Below are 17,072 nucleotides of genomic sequence, written 5' to 3' on the forward strand. Positions count from 1 at the left end.
AAACATGGAACAAAGAGACCGTTTTCAACCACTGGTACTATGAAAAGTGAATCTAAACACAGGGCTTAAGCCCCTCACAGAAATTCATTCAAAATAGGTCACAGACCTAAATGTATGGCATAACATTATAAAACTCCTAGAAGATAACATAGAAGAAGCTCTCGATAATACTGTATTTGATAATAACTTTTTACACACCACCAAAGGCATGATCCGTGAAAGAAAGAATTGACAAGTAGGATTTCATTAAAATCAAAAATTTTTTTTTGCTCTGTGAAAGATACCATTAAGAGAATGAGAAGAGGAAGACATTTGCAAAATACACATCTGATAAAGAACTGTTATCCAAAATAGACAAAGAAACCTTAAAATTCAGCAATAAGAAAATGAGCAACTCAATTTAAAAATGGGCCGAAGATCTTAACAGGCATTTCCACAAAGAAGCTGGCAAATAAACATATGAAAAGATTTTGTAGTTCATCAGTGAAGTGTAAATCAAAAGAATTATGAGATACCACTATACACCTATTAGAGTGGTCAAAATTCAAAGCACAGACACCACCAAGTGCTGGTGATGATATGGAGCACCAGGAACTCTTATTCATTGTTGAGAATGGGAAATGGTGCAGCTACCTTTGCAAGACAGTCTGGCAAATAAATATAAAACTAAATACTCTTACCATACATCACAGCAATGGCCGTCCTTGGTACTTACCCAAAGGAGTTGAAAATTTATATCCACACAAAAACCTACAGCAGCTTTACTCATAATTGCCAAAACTCGGTAACAACCAAGATGTCCTCCATTAGTTGAGCAGATAAACTGTGGTACATCCACAGACCGGAATATTATTCAGCCCTAAAAAAGAAATGAGCTATCAAACTATGAAAACACATGGAGGAACCTTAAATGCATATTACTAAGTGAAAGAAGTCCATCTGAAAAGGCTACATATGTGTGATTCCAACTATATGACATCTGAAAAGACAAAACTACAGATATAGAAAAGGTCAGTGGTTGGCAAGAGTTAGTGGGGAGGAGGGAGGGATGAATAGGTGGAGCACAGTTTTTTTTAGGGCAGTGAAACTATTCTGTATGATGCTACAATGGTGGATACATATCATTATACATTTGTCCAAACCCAGAGAATGTACAACACCAAGAGTGAAGCCTAATGTCAACTATGGCCTTTGCTGATTATGATGTGTAAATGTTGGCTCATCAATCCTAACAAATGTCCCACCATGGTAGGGAATGTTGGTAGTGGGGAGGCTGTGCATGATAGTAGGAATAGATTAAGATGTGGGATTTAAGAGATTTTAGAAGGTGAAATTGACCCAGCCTGATAGAAGGTATGAGAGTAACACTGATGTGATTTGGTAACTAGAGCAAGAGCTCTATGAAGACATTGAGCTCTTCAATGTCATGAACCAATATAACATGTTCAGGAGGGCATAGAAAGAAGTAGACTCAGGGCAGAAAGGACAGAGGGCCAATCGGGAGCTGTCCCAGCAGACAGCTGAAAATCTGAGACCAGGGTTCAAGCAAGGAAACTTCTGAAGGGAAGGCTACATCCCAGTAGAGCAGTCACATTTGAGGGATACATCAAGGGAGGTGGCCTACAAAAGTAACAGGGTTAGAGGCCAAAGAATTCAGGACAGCAGCATTTCAGAAGCCAAAGATCCTGCTATATGCACAGCATGGCTAAGTCCAGTGAGACTGAAAAACACCAGATATAGGCCTTTGTGTAACTAGAAAACCAGATCACATGTGCTAAACAGAAAGCCAGAGTACAGAAAGCTAACATAAAGCCACATTTCTGTTTTGTTTGTTTGTTTTTGTTTTTTGTTTTGTGTTTCTAGACACATCTTTCTATAAGCTTGGCAGTTAAGGAGGGGATTATTCCGTGTGGAGCTTAGAGGGAGAGTCCAAGTCTAGAGGGAACATTTTAGAATGGGAGCTATTGAGGAAGATAAGTGAAGGAGATTTTTAAGATACAGAAGACAGCTAAGAAATCAGGAGAAAACAGAAAAGAGAAAAGAAGCGGTTAGCTAGACAAGAGACAAGCTACCCATTCTGAAAAATGAGGGACAGTAGTAAGGTACAGAAATAATGTATAATGGTTTGCTCAAAAAGTGATCTGATTTGGTTTTACAATCAAAACATGCACTAAGTCAGCTTCTAGGTTTCAAAGTTAAAAATTCAAGTAAGTACCAAGTTCCAACTCCCTTCTAACTCGAAAATCTGCATATTCAAACTCAACAATTTTGGTCCTCACTCTTATGAGCAAACAAGTTAGAACTCTCTATTTCATAACTACTCTGGAATAGTCAGGAACTACTGTCCATCTCTGCTCCAGTCTCTGCTTCCCACCAGCCATCGGGTAGAAAGTCAAGGTGCATTGAACTCTCCCCTGCCCACCGGGACCCTCGTGAACACAGCAGTGCCCTCTGGAGGTATAAATGTTCATTTTCATAGATTTGAGAGTCCTAAGTTTTCCTCATGATGTATGCCAATTATATTAAGCATATACAGACAGAAATATCATAAAAAGCTACCTTCATGATTAACAATCCACTGGCTAGACTATAAGCTCTGTGAGGGAAGGACCGTGCCCACTGCAGTCTCTACTCTATGACCAATGTTATCCAGTATCCAATACCTAACAGGTGCTCGCTAAGTACTTGTGGGATGAATGTCTACGGTAGTAAGATCCAGATAAAATCATATAGTAATCGGGGCTCCTGGGCAGCTCAGTCGGTTAGCATCTGCCTTTGGCTCAAGTCATGATCCCGGGATCCTGGGATAGAGCCCTGCATTGGGCTCCCTGCTCAGCAGGGAGTATGCTTCTCCCTCTCCATCTGCCTGCCACTACCCCTGCTTGCGCACTCAATGCTGTGTCAAATAAATACATAGAACCTTTTTTAAAAAATTACATACTAATCACTTAAGCATATGTTGTAATCCAAACCCATTAAGTTTCTCAAAACAAAAACAGTCTCCAGTGTTTTTTCCTTGGCAATGTTTTATCCCTATCTTAAAATTTCTATGCACAGGGGAACCTTGGTAGCTCAGTGGTTGAGCATCTGCCTTCGGCTCAGGTCATGATCCCAGGGTCCTGGAATTGAGTCCTGCATCAGGGTCCCCATGGGAGCCTGCTTTTCCCTCTGCCTATGTCTCTGCCTCTCTCTCTCTCTCTCTCATGAGTAAATAAATCTTTAAAAAAATTTCTGTGCACAATTGAAATTTAGTACACGTCATGTTTTGGAGACAACTATGGCTGGGAAGACTTACTTTACTTCCTTTACACACTTTTGAACCCCATCTTTTTCAAAACAAACATTGCCTGGTAATAGTGAACCCTTCATCTCAGACTTGCTTCTCATAGCTGTATCACATGATAAAGAAACAGGGAATAATGACAGAAAACAAACACACTTTTTGAGAAATTTTCCCATTAAGGGGAAAAAAAAATCGCACCACTATGGAAGAAGAGATTTGTTTCTTGCCTGCTTACTCGTTGGTGAGTTCCAAACTCCTTGGCTATTCTACTAGCACCTCAAAACCAACTGTTTGGGTGCCATTTCTTCCCATCAGACCTACTCGCCTGGGATCTTAGTCCCAGAATACTGACACCATGACCTGATAGTGTAAGCCCTGTGGACACCCTCATTGTCATACTTCTTCTTTACCCTCATATGAAATGGGTCATCAAGCCCTTTTATTTCCAGCATCTCAGTGTTTTCCATCAATCCTTAATACCTCTCCTTCCCTGGCCACTCTCCTAGCTCACGCGACTATATGTGCTGGGCTGAAATGGTGAAATGGTCTGTTTATGCCCCATCTCCATGGTATGCTAAGCCCTATGCTCCTAAACAAACACTGCATACTGTTCACCATTTCATCTCCAGGCCTGAGCCCTGTGCTCACTTTACTGATTTTAGGGAACATGTCGGATTCATATTTGGTTCCCTGGATTTATTACAATGTTTAGGGACAGCAGGTATGCACAAAGAGAAGTGAATGAATGCAATATTCTATTGGTTAAAATTCAGTTCTGAGATTAATACGCTTGAACTTGCTACTTATACCCGTATTTGGTGACCAAATGTCAATATGACATGTGCAGACGGCAAAGTAGACATTTATTTCTGACATATATAGAACAAGAACACATCAAGAATCTGGTTGTGATACAAGCCTCCCTAAATTGAATTTCCAGAACTGGGGAAAGCATCAAGTCACCTGAGTTTACTTTTTGTTTTCCATTCAAAAGGTCCTCATCATTATTTACTAGTTAGTCATTTCATCCTGCTGGGACTCAGTTTCTTCATATGTAAAATGAGTCTTTTCCAGCTTCAAAAGCATGCAAAAGGGAGTGGCCTGCTATTTTTATGCATTGAGTTTGAACGGTATTTTGAATAAGGAGCCTAGAAAAATAAAATACTCCACCAATGTGTCTTGCAACTCACACTTTAGTGTATGCATACATAAAAGTTTAAAGATGGCGAGTGGGTTAAGGTAATTTAGCAATAAGTTGTTCTAAAAAGATTTTGTGGAGAATATATATATAAACAATTATAGACAAAATTATAAAGTGCCTGGTATTTTAAAAGAATAGACCTAGAATACAGCAATCATGGCAGAGTCAGGAAGTCTAGTGGTAACCAACCTATGATTTGCAGTATTTGTAAAAAAATTTTAAAAACCTGACTAAAATTGCAGTTTTATTTTATTTTTCAAACTGCTAAACACTATTACACGACGATTCCTTAATGCTTCCTCTTCATATATACTCAAGACTTTTAAGTTGCCAACCTAGCATAGCTCTTGCACTAAACACGATTTGTGTTGGCAATGTCATGTAGTTGGGTATACTGGGATCAATATTATTACATATAGAACCATGACTACCTTAATTTTTATGTCTTTTATAACCACTTTGATCAAATCATCTTTCTAAGTCCCCAACTTTTGTTATTTAAGGCCCCAAATAAACTAGAACTCTAAGAAGCATGATTGTCTTACAGATTATGCATTTAAGACACTGAAGAAGTATAAAACCTCTTATTCCTTATCAATCGTAAAGAGAATAAAGTAGAATCTTTTGTTCTACATATATATATACACACACACACACACACACACACACACCCCAACAGATGGAGGCTTAAAAGCTAAGACATACTTCCAAGCCTTAGTTTAAGGAGGAAGAGTACCCACTTGTTTTTTTTTTTTTTTCACTCAAACCCACATATTTAAATTTAAATATTACTCTTTCAAACAGCATGCCACATTTCTGGTGAGTTCCTAAAACATAGGAAGATGTTAAATAGACTTTTGGGCAGTGACTACCCCTGCAATGTCCCAGGAAATTCTAGCCAGACCAGATTCCTCTCTACTTTCAACTAAACCACACAGGAGCTCATTTCTGTCTCTGCGGATATCCTTCTCCATATTACGTATATGCTCCTCCAAACTTCAAGTCTGCCATCTTCTGTGAGGCCTGCTTCAGCAGTTCCAGCTGGCCTAGACTTTCTTCCGAGTTCTGAAGGTTCTGGAGTTCTAGTAGCACGCAGTCATGTCGGTCTGTCGGTTTCTTTTTACTTTCTCCCCTGTCCCCACCCCCTATTCTATGCCCTACGGAGAACCAGGCTGATAGAAGAGGGGGGCTCTTAGGTTCCCAGTGCCTAGAAGTGCCAGAACATGGGGTGTTTTGGCAGCTCCTCAACGATGAGTGACCTATTGGTATTTAAAGATCACACGCACACATGCTATCTTTTATAACCAGGTCATTTTTAAGGGCAAGGATGATTCTATTGTCTTAGGCCATTTCTATCACTGTGGTCATAAACATAACATGCTGAGATAAAAACTATATTTAGAAGCCCTGAAAGATTGGGGTCCTCTGAGCCTAATGCCTCACTGGAAAAAATTAAAGATTTATAATATTGACTTTTGTTAGCAGGATCATTGTAACCAGTAAGTGATATCCAATGCTTCTAAACATGAAATGGAGGGATCCCTGGGTGGCGCAGCAGTTTAGCGCCTGCCTTTGGCCCAGGGCGCGATCCTGGGGACCCAGGATCGAATCCCACGTCGGGCTCCCGGTACATGGAGCCTGCTTCTCCCTCTGCCTGTGTCTCTGCCTCTCTGTGTGTGTGTGACTATCATAAATAAATAAAAATCAAAAAATATATATAAAAAAATAAAAATGAAATGGAGCTCAGTCTTTGCTGAGAGTTCTAAAGTCAGTATATATAATGGAAGAAAATCAGAGTCAAAATTGTCCTCGAAAAATCTTTTCAGTGGGTCACCCCCAAAATATAGCATCCATGGTTTTGTACATGTCTCATTATGTCAAGGCACATACAATAAAGCAGTATAATTTCCACCAGGGTTGGGAACAGAGCTGTTCCTTCCAGTAAGCATTGTAAGCATCCATATAAAGTAGTTAACATTTTTCGGGGTCGTGTACTAGGGAAAGACACTTTTTGGCTTTTATTTCCTTCTTTTCCTTACAAACACAAGTCTTATAGTTGAATCAAATGAGCATGAAATGCAACACTACAGAGAACGAACTGTTAAGATAATGATTTAATTCTACAAGTAAAAAACCGTAGGCAAGATGAGAGTGACAAAAGCACGAGTCAGTTTGGAAGCTACCATGGTATGTCCTTGAAAGCCAAGTCTGTATTAACACTTGGAAAACTCCCCCTACATTTCTCCAAGTAACCCGTCAGCTCTGCAGCACCTTATCTACAATATATATCTACCTTTATCCCTTTACATACAAATTGTTTACAAAAAAAAAAAAGCAGCAGTTTTTTCCAGAAGTATTTCTCTAAAAATAAGAACAAAATCTAGGTTGTGGAGAACTGTTTTTGATATCTGGCTACAAGTTATTCAAGATAGTCTGCATATTTTAAAATCAGAAACAAATCCAGTTAAAGCAAAGACACCGCAAAAATGTCGATGTCCGCCTTGTCTCCCCTTCCACACACACAAAATCAAGTCTAGTCATAAAAAGAAATACTCTGTGTAATTATCATATGACCCACAATTGCACTCCTGGGCATTTTTCCCAGGAAAAATGAAAACTTATGTTCACACAAAAACCTGTACACGAATGTTTATAGCCCTTTTATTCTAACAGTCAGAAACCGGAAACAACCCTGAAGTCCCGACTGGTGAATGGTTAGTTAAACAATCTGCAGGACCACCATACCATGGAATACTACCCAACAATAAAAAAGAACAAAGTCCTGAATAAGTACAAGTTGAATTTCCAGTAAAATATGCTGAGCAAGAAAAGCCAATTCCAAAAGGTAACACACTATGGAATTCCACTTCTGTGACATTCTGGCAAAGACAAAATGATAGAAATGGAGAACAGACGAGTGGTTGCTGGGGTTAAGGAGAAGGGGCAAGAGAGATGGGAGTATGGATATGAAAGGATAATGTGAGGAATCCCTGTGGTGATGGGAATGTTCTGTACCTTCTGTAGCAACGTTAACAGCCAGGCTGTGATATTACACTACATGTTATTAGCGTCACTATTGGCAAAACCGGGTAAAAAGTACATGGGAGCCCTCCATTAGTTAGCTGCGGGTGAAATCTGGAATTATTTTGAAATACAAAGTTTAATTAAAAATTTAAAAAGAAATAGTCTAGCCTAATAAATTTACTTGGCGATATTGAGATCCAAGCTTAAGAATAATCACAGCACCTTTGATTCTTTGTAAAAACTACAGAAGTGGATGGAGTACAAACTGGGTCAAGCACAAAACAGTGACCCACAGTAGTTTCTACGGGTGTCACCGGCATCTGTGAATCTCCCCAGTTTCCGCACTGAGGACTGTCTCTCACCAGACACCACAGAGGCCAGAGGAATCCTTCTGTTTTCCTACAGATGCCACACACCACAACAAGGCATTTCCCAATGGCAAGGCAACCCATTATTAGTCGGTGTACACAAATATAAGAACTCTGTGAAAGAACTGGGTATCATCTTCTTTACATAAATCAAATATTCAAACACATATCAAATGATCTGCCCGTTAAGGCAACATTTTCATGTATCTGAGTTGCGCTAATAGATTTTGTGAGGAGAAATGTTCTATTCCAAGGGGATTAATATAGAGAAGTAAAAAAAAAAAACATGCATGGATACTTTTCAAGTCTTTTTCCGCCCATAAATGTAATAGTTATATTACATATATAATGATGCTGAACTGCTGGAAGAATCGCTAGGACAGAGACAGGGATTTTTTTTTTTTCCGGAACCCTCTTTTTTCAAGTATAAACATTCATTCGATCCAATAAAGACATTTTAGAAAAAAGTCAACATACATTTTTCTATGCTTTGATTCAAACAGAAAATGTTTGGTGATACTCTACAATACTAGTCATTTCAAACAAAATGGATGATCAAGAAGAACATGACCTTCTGTATAACAAGTGAGGATCTGAATTGGAAAAATATTTTTGTCTATAAATAGGAACATCCAAAACAATTTAAACCTCTTGAGCACTTGATTGTCCCAGGTCCTTTGTGTCTAGATTGAACAGACCACAGGAAGTTTCAAAGCCTGATATCCAAATCTAAAAGAGAAAAAAAAAAAAAGATCTGTTTAGTTGTCATGTTCAATCCCTAATATCTCAGACTTCACCAACTGCACTTTCTGCTTGGGGGAAAGACAAATCACCAATCAATTATGTACATTAATTAAAAATAGTACCTTTAGGAGGTGTTTTCATACCTTAGTAATTGGGGTATTTCCTCTCACTGATGATTTTGAAATCTTTTCGATATCACATTAGCCAGGATGCCCTAAACATTTGCAAACACTTAATGTTACAGTCTACATACACTATCGAATTGCCCTCCAAAAGTGGTGGTATGATTCTGCAACTGGTTGAGGTCACATGGAAAATAGAATTATATGCTAATTTGTTCCTATATTAAGTTATCATAGAAGGTCAGACCAAATACAGCAAAATGAATTCTGGAAAAAAAATTAACTAAGTAGATTGGTATGCACCGTATCAAAGTAAACTGTTTATCTTAATAGATACAAATAACAAGAAAGATTTTTTAAAAGGGGGCATTTTCTCCTTTTCAAAAAAAAAAAAATGTCTTAACTAACCCCAGGCAATGAGTTGTATGATTTAAAAACACTCTATATAAATAATTTTTTCTTACAGAACAAGGGCAGAGTATTTTTTTTCAAGGGGGGGGGGAATGGAGAAGGACGTAGTATCCAAAAGAGAATAATTTCCCCAGAAAAAGCCTTACTTTAACTACATATTTATTAAAACCTACTTCACATAAGTAGTTCTACACATGCACTGTAAAATGAACTCACAAGTTTAAACTATATGATGTGGTCAAGAAGCGCTGAGAATAATACATTTATTTTTTATCTCCAAAATAAATGACAACATAGATGTTCTCATTAGCCTAGATTTGTCTGGGGAAAAAAAATGTTTTATTTAAAAAAACTACGGAGAAAAAAAACCTATATTCATTTCTTTTTCTGGAAGGCATATCTATAGATATCACCTTATCCATGGATAAGTTGTACAGTTAGTACATCAACTTAAAAAAAAACTGTAAAGCCAATTAATAATTGAAGAATTTGTGGGCAACCAGTTTTATATGTAATAATGATGTATTTCTCACAGTTCTAGTTTCAAAGGTCTGTTTATAGAAAAAGCACAAGAATTTGGGGGAGAGGGTGATAGAGAAATAGAATCTTACAGTATCTGAAACCATGGGACCAGTGATTTTATAAGGCGTTGGATCTACTGCAGAATACAACTAAGACCAGTGACAGAGTGTCACACCCTTAGGCAAATTCCTGAGGATGGGGGAAATGATAATTTTTGTTCTAGAGTCTATCCTTTTTTCCATTAAGAAATAGGTTTCTATTTTTCATTTTATTGCAACATTTCCAGGGCCATCCTACAAGATAACTAGCACTCACAAAGAGCCATCTGAATTTTATTTCAATCGGAACTCATTATTAATTTTTAAAGGGCCTTTACCTACTGCTTTTAATAAGATGCTGTTACTATTAGTTATCATAAAGTATGTTGGAGTTCCACGAATTAGCAGTTTGATATCTTGTTCAAATACTTACTTTTTCCTGCTATATATTACTAGCAATTTTTACCCTATTTTCTCCTAACCAAGTTAGATACGAAGATACTTATTCAGGCACAAAGTCTTCAGGCTCCTTGATGGATTCTAAAATACAGCTATATACTTCTCTACTATTATTCTTGCCTGGAGGACCTTATGCATTAGGATCTTAATCTATGAAAAGTTGGGAATTACATTCAAAAAATGGGAGGGAAGTTGGACAAAAATGAAAACATGCACCGATGCCTAAGTAAATTAATCTTCATTCACTGAAAGCAATCTGATGTCCAGGGACTGGGAATTATTCTCCCATAAAATATGGTGCATTAAATTCTACAATAACCCGTTTGAAATGTCCTAAGATAATGATTATGTCATCTACAAATTATCGTACATATAGTTATATTTTAATATTCATGACTGGAGGTTCTAATGCAAAATATGCTGCCACTGTGAATATACTAAGTCGGTTAAAGATAAGATCAAGGAAATCAAATTCTATGACTGAAAGTTAAGACTCAAAATCAGATTTGCAAAAAAGAATCGATAAAAGTAAAGGCAAAAATATTTGGCCCCAGGTTGTTATCACAAACAACACTATCATTCCTGATGGTTTGCATATAAAACTCCTTATCTCCAGGAGCTGGTTGAAAAGAATGAAAAGCTTCTTACAACCAGCTAAAAAGAAAGTCTTTACCAGGCTCCTTGAAAAAGCTCATTTTCACATTACTCAGGCTTCATTATGCTAAATCAATATTCGTTTAGTCACTGGGGTTATTGACATATTTTAAAATAAAAGTATACCCTTCAGCTACTGCACTCATTACAGGTAATTTGTCTTGTCAGAGAGCAGGGAATATTATCCTAGTCTTTCAGGGGCTGACAGCCCATGGAAATACCTCCCCATGGTTACAACTGTAAATAATTTTAAGGTAAAATATTGAAAAATCAATGACTGTTTCCTGCAATCTGTCACAAACAAATCAATCATAATCTGTACTGCCAGAGAGTATGATTTGAAGGAGATGGGAGCAGATGTAATTCTTGGCTGAAATCTCTCATTTCAAAATCACTTCACATAATGGTGTCATCATTTAAACACTCAACAGTCAGTACAACTGCCACTGTAACATCTAGTTGGACAAAACCACAAGGAGGAGGAGGAGAAAACGCCATCGCTATTATGTTAACAAACATTTAATTTTAATGACTGCTGCATTAGTAAATTTCAGCCGAAAACAGTTTCACCTGTCCGCTTTCACGGTCCCACATTAATCAAGGCTGCTGGTCTACGTCCGAATGCTTAATAAATTAGCCTCTGACTCAAAACTTGACTCTCCCACGTACACCTTTTATCTTCAATGTCCACTACAGAGAATGGGATTTGGGATTAATAAATGAGACATCTGGATTGTAGAATATCCATAATTCTGCTCATATAACAAAGACAAAAAAATCGTATCATAGATGTCAAGATTATACTTTTAAAGTAGGTATAAAGGTCTCTGAGTGGCCCGGATATTAAATTTTATATTTTCCTTCTATTAATACATATTGTATTTCAACTTTGTAATACTGTAGCCTATTTTAAGATGACCAGCAAGACCCAGTCACTTCAAAAATACCCTTGCATTCTATACCCGAGCTATCGAGTGATATTTTAAAAACCGGAGTAATAACCCAAGCATCTGAAGTGTAAAAGTTGGTCAAGGTCATAATATTGAATTGTTTTGTGAATGTAAACTGCTTTCCAAGTAATCACTTTGATATCACCATTTTTACTAGGCTACATCTTAATGGCTTCCTCGGCTTACAACTTCTACCTTGGCATCAATACAAGAACCTGAGATTGGTATATTTCCCCTTCTTGTTCTGTTAACCGAAAACGTCATTTGATTTAAAGTTCAAATAGTCTGTTTTCTGCAGGTTTTTGTTTTTAAATGTACACTAGCCCTTTTAATGGAAGAATTTGGTTTTAGCTACCACACTGCTTACCAATTTCCTAATTATATAATTGGATACCATGAAACCCTTTATTGTCCTATTAATATCCCTCCACAGGTATAGTTCAAGAAGTAGATGTTTTTGGTGACTAGAAAAGTATATCATTTTTCTTAAAAAGGAAAAAAAATAGATATAAATATCATTCCCCAACTAAAGCCTACATAAACATTCTTAGACACAGTCAGTGGTCTTTCATAAAAGGGTTTTACTCTGTTTTTATTTTCACCTGCATATTCAATGTGGCAACACAGCATGATACAAATTTCTTCTGGCTACAAATTGTGCATGAATATTGTTCCTCAATAATCTTAGAGTCATTCTTTAACACTAACATTAGATGTTTGAAAATGGAAAAAAACAAAAACAAAACAACCCACAAGGGTAAATGATCAACGATATCATCCAGAGTAAAACAGAGTCTTCCATTCCATGTGAATCCCTGCAACAGCTGCAGAGGAAGCAGCAAGCCAACCTAATGAGAGGAAAAGGAAAGTATATTATCCGTAACCTAGGATTGCAAGGAAAATGGAAAGGGACCTAAAGGGGTGAACAAGGCAAAGGACCCACGTGTGTGCGATCCCTTGCACCAGAGCAGCCCAGGCTGGGCCCAGGCTCACTCCTTGGCAGAGCTCTGGAGCCAGTTGTCAACCACCAAGTCTCCCACTCAGAGTCTGGGTGAGGCTGGCAGTAGATCGCCCTGCAGAGAGTGCATTCCCAGAGAAGGCAACAAAGACTGGGAGGTAAATGAGGACAGCCAAGCAACATGCTGAATGCATGCACATCAGCCACAAACTAAAATGACATCTACTAGAACTGGGGAGGCCACCATCACAGATCTAATTCTCAGAAAGAAGCTATTTTAAGGGTGCTGAGTATGCCTAGATGAGATTTCTCAGCTCTCCCGGCACAGCCCACAGTCCTCGGAGAAGCAGCTCAAAACTCAGCACAGGAAAATCAGATCGTTTCATACCCCACATTTAAAGAAATTGCTGTCTGGTAGATAAAGTTCTTATATGTAATAAAGGCTCAGGATTACAGAGGAAAGTATTCTTTTAAAAGAGATAATATTACCTCCCTATCTTCCGAATCTCCTCCTTCCGATAGCCAGTACAGTAGCTCCATTATGAACTGTAGATTCTTAAAAAGAAAAACAGCAACAGTTAGCTTCATCTTTCCTTCACTTCCTTCCTTCATGGAATTACAATTTAATTACCAATACTTCAATTGATTTTATTCCTGAATGACACATTTCTCAAAAAGCATACTCTAGCTATTTCCACCAGAGAACATTTAGTACAACCGTCTCAATTAATCAACCATAATCCATTACTGTTGAAATGACATGTTTTCTTCATATTTTTTTTAAATAGGGACATTCCCACCTATTTTATATAAAAAGAGTACCAGTTTTAATACATATGAATATCATCAATACAGATGAAACATGAATCTTAATAGCAAATTTTGGCTGACAACAGATATAAAACAAAACCCATCTGCATATAGGTTTAGATTTTTCTTAGGGTGGGGGTGGGGGTGGGGAATCGCCAACCAATACTCAGTAAAAATTCAACAGTTTTACACATGGTTGAAAACAACAACAAAACAACAAAGGTTAAGCTTAAAGTCAAATGGAGAGAAATCAGCTGCTCACTACTTCACATTTTCCTTAGATTCCTGTTGTGTATTTTCTAACTTGCTGTAAGGCATCAGCTCCTGGTCATACATGAAACCCCGTCTCCATAAGACCCAATCAGAGACTGGGCAACACAAGTGTATTATTTGAAAACAATTATGTATCGCTTCATTTTTATGTTAAAAATCACTTTAAACCCTTTGAAAGTTTATACAGAAGCATTTGTTCTACGCAGGCTGTACTAACTAGAGTTGCTTTCTGTTTAAATTAGCCTTTTTTCCTTTGGTCATACGATCATCTTTTTTACTTAACAAAACATTCTCTACCACTAAATCCAGTTCCTTGCTCTCCCCAATAGACAACGTGAATATTCTGCAAAAGAATTTTTTCTCATCTTTATATTCAGCGGCCCCTATTTTGATGAGAAATGACAAGCTTTACACATACCTGTACACCCTCTGTCATTAAAAGAGTTTAGTACCCATGTCTGGAGCTGATCCTCCTATTAAAGTTATTCTTAAAAGAGCTGGGTAATGAAAATAATGAAAGACTATAATTTGGTATAAACAGATTATTTCCTTTAAATAATAATTCCATTCCTATAAAATGTAACCTCAGTCTTGACTTTTATGGAAAGCACTGAGTTTATAAATTTCACCATCCAATGATATCATAAAAAATTAATTATTCAGTGTATTTCCACGAATCAGAAATTTTTCTAATTTACTGAACCTCTGGCGAATGCATTTAGTTAAATTTTAATAATCAAAGGCCTCAAGTGACATTCTTTACATTCTGTACTTAGTTCCTATTACCAATATAAATACTTTGGTAAAACCAACACTGATGCTATTTTGGGTTTACTCCATACATAAACACACTGTGTTACAGACACTCACTTGCAGATGAGCTTGGGGATATGCAAGGACAAATTTCAGCCAACATTTGGAGGAACCCCATAATTCAGAAGTGAACTAAAACATCCAAATGCATTATGGAAGCGTCATACTTATAAACTGCACACACACACACACGCAAAAATGAAAATTATTCTCCTTAAAGAAACACAGAAGACTAGCTAAATACTTTGGGGATATTAGATAGGAATATCTAATCTAATTTTCTCCAAGGTATCACTCCATATTACTCCAAATAAACAAATAAAGGCTGTATCAAGGTGTGGAATATCATTAGCCTGAGAAAAGGCTAGAAAAATGAATTACATAAATGACAACTGCAGGAGAAAATTGTATTTCCTTCTCCTGAACAAATGTTAAGTGCATCCTTACTAATAAAGATTTAAACTTGAACTACATTAGAATATACCAGTTTTCAATTTTGAAGCATCTAAGTTAATTTGCCAAGCTAAATTGGTGCTTAGGTATACTCTAGCTATGAAAACACTGTGAATTTATGCAGAAATAAGTTATAAGTATCATACTTCAGAGTAGTGCTGTGACAGCAAACCATAGTCATTACTGCACAAGAGAAAAACAAGTCCAGGATTTTACATCTTCTTAGAGTTGCATCAACTGCATCTTTTAAGCAGAATTATTCTCTATAAAACAGCTAACAATACACCAAAAATATGTTAAAATTAAAAGAGCCAATAAAATGTAGAAATTGAAGGGAAATACACACACACACACACACACACACACACACACATATATATATATAGCTATTACAACACAAAAAAGGCTGTGCTACCTCAGAGCTAAAACAGTATTCCAAATATGATACTCTCTTGATATTCTATTTTAAAGAACACATTTAACTCGCTTATGACTACATGACTTCATTTACTTGCACATTATCAACTGAAGAATGTTTAATTTTTTCCTAAGCTTTCTATAATGTAAAAATATATTAACAATTATTTAGTGTTATTCATTAAAACAGACAATAGGTAATTAGTTCACATTCTTATTTCATTTCTTTTAACACTGCATATAAAATTTGAAAATAACACATGGATAAACAGCATAGGGATGCTGATCTTAGCTGCCAGAACAAAAATTTTGATGGGGGGCATGGGGGATAAGTAAAGTAATTATCTCGAAATTAATGCTCTTGTTTTAGTTTCAGCAAACAAATCTAAATAAGTCTTTCTTTGATTTTAGTTTACCATGTAATTCTAGCCAGCTAATTATCCTTGGAGTCACGAATGAGCTGTGACTCTACACCTGGCTTCTCCGATCATATGCCTATGGCCTCCTCCACTTTCATTTCCTCTTTCTACAATGAGTTTTAATATTAAAGAAAAACACTCACACATCTTATATACACACTGATGGACAGCCAGCTTCCAGGAAATCATGAGCTACAAAGAGAGGGGGGAAAATCTTAATGCAATACTTATGTTAAAGGGTATTAGGTGCTGGGTGAGCCAAGGGTAATATAATCAGCAGCATCCGTCTCGCTATTGTTTTGCATTCAGAAATCTGAAGTAAAGGAGAGTAATATTATTTTAGTGGTCGCCCAGGTTATGATTCAGATCCTTAAACTAATAAGAGGCTAAATGCACTTATGCCCACTTGCCCATAATTTGAATTTATAGACAGCATTTTGGAAGAAATAAAACAGTTTTCTTCTCTTTCTGTTAATAAAAACAAGGCATTCCATAAAGAACTAAGCTAAGTACTTGATGATGTGAAAAGAGAAACTACTTTAGATCATTAAAACATTCTAGGAGACAGTTTCCCAAAATATAAAGTAGCATAAATTTCTCATATATTTGCCTTTTTATTATATTCCTGTTTCTGCGCATTAAGCGAGCCTTCCTCTACAGATTTATTCTCAACGCTAATAAATGTTTGCTTAATAACAGACTGTCTCATTTATGCTTTTTTTTCCTAAGTTAGTAACCATGACTCCACAAAGAGCACAAAGAAAGCTGACAAAGGCATGGCCCAAAAGCCACAAGTAGCATTACTACATGCCAGAGCACTTAACATTAAACTACCATTTCTCTCTAAAACTTCTGTTGCCAAAGCGCTCACAAAATCTGGAAGCTCAAAGACAGGTTTCAAGTGCAATTAAATTCTCCCAAAGCAAAACTGTACAAAAATATGCCGCCCTTCTTATGTCACCATTTCATAGACAACATTTTCTCAGGATCTTAATTAAGATAACGATGCACACCTGTGTCAACATTCTCTGGCAAGACAGCCTTATCAATCATAATCCTTTAAGTACACTCCGAAACAGCAAAGCGATATGACAGGAGCAATCTGTTGCCTTTCCTAGTGCCCCGTGTTGTGTCTCTCCTACAAGAATGATGA

General features: G+C 36.9%; 1 long non-coding RNA gene across 4 annotated transcripts in view; it reads right to left on the reverse strand.

Annotated features, from left to right (window-relative positions):
- The window catches only part of LOC129514063 (uncharacterized), a 61,521-nt gene that overhangs the window by 41,679 nt on the left and 2,770 nt on the right, over positions 1-17,072 (reverse strand). For 3 of the 4 annotated variants that reach the window (XR_008665348.1, XR_008665347.1, XR_008665346.1), the window contains exons 2-4: positions 13,224-13,289; positions 8,525-8,605; positions 716-859 (exon numbers count right to left, since the gene is read on the reverse strand). This is a non-coding gene — a long non-coding RNA (uncharacterized LOC129514063). Of the gene's footprint in view, positions 1-715; positions 860-8,524; positions 8,606-13,223; positions 13,290-16,062; positions 16,105-17,072 lie in introns of those variants that run through there. The other variant, XR_008665349.1, reaches the window with a different exon arrangement.

The sequence above is a fragment of the Nyctereutes procyonoides genome, unplaced genomic scaffold (assembly GCF_905146905.1).
Source record: "Nyctereutes procyonoides isolate TBG_1078 unplaced genomic scaffold, NYPRO_anot_genome, whole genome shotgun sequence".
Lineage (NCBI taxonomy): Eukaryota > Metazoa > Chordata > Mammalia > Carnivora > Canidae > Nyctereutes > Nyctereutes procyonoides.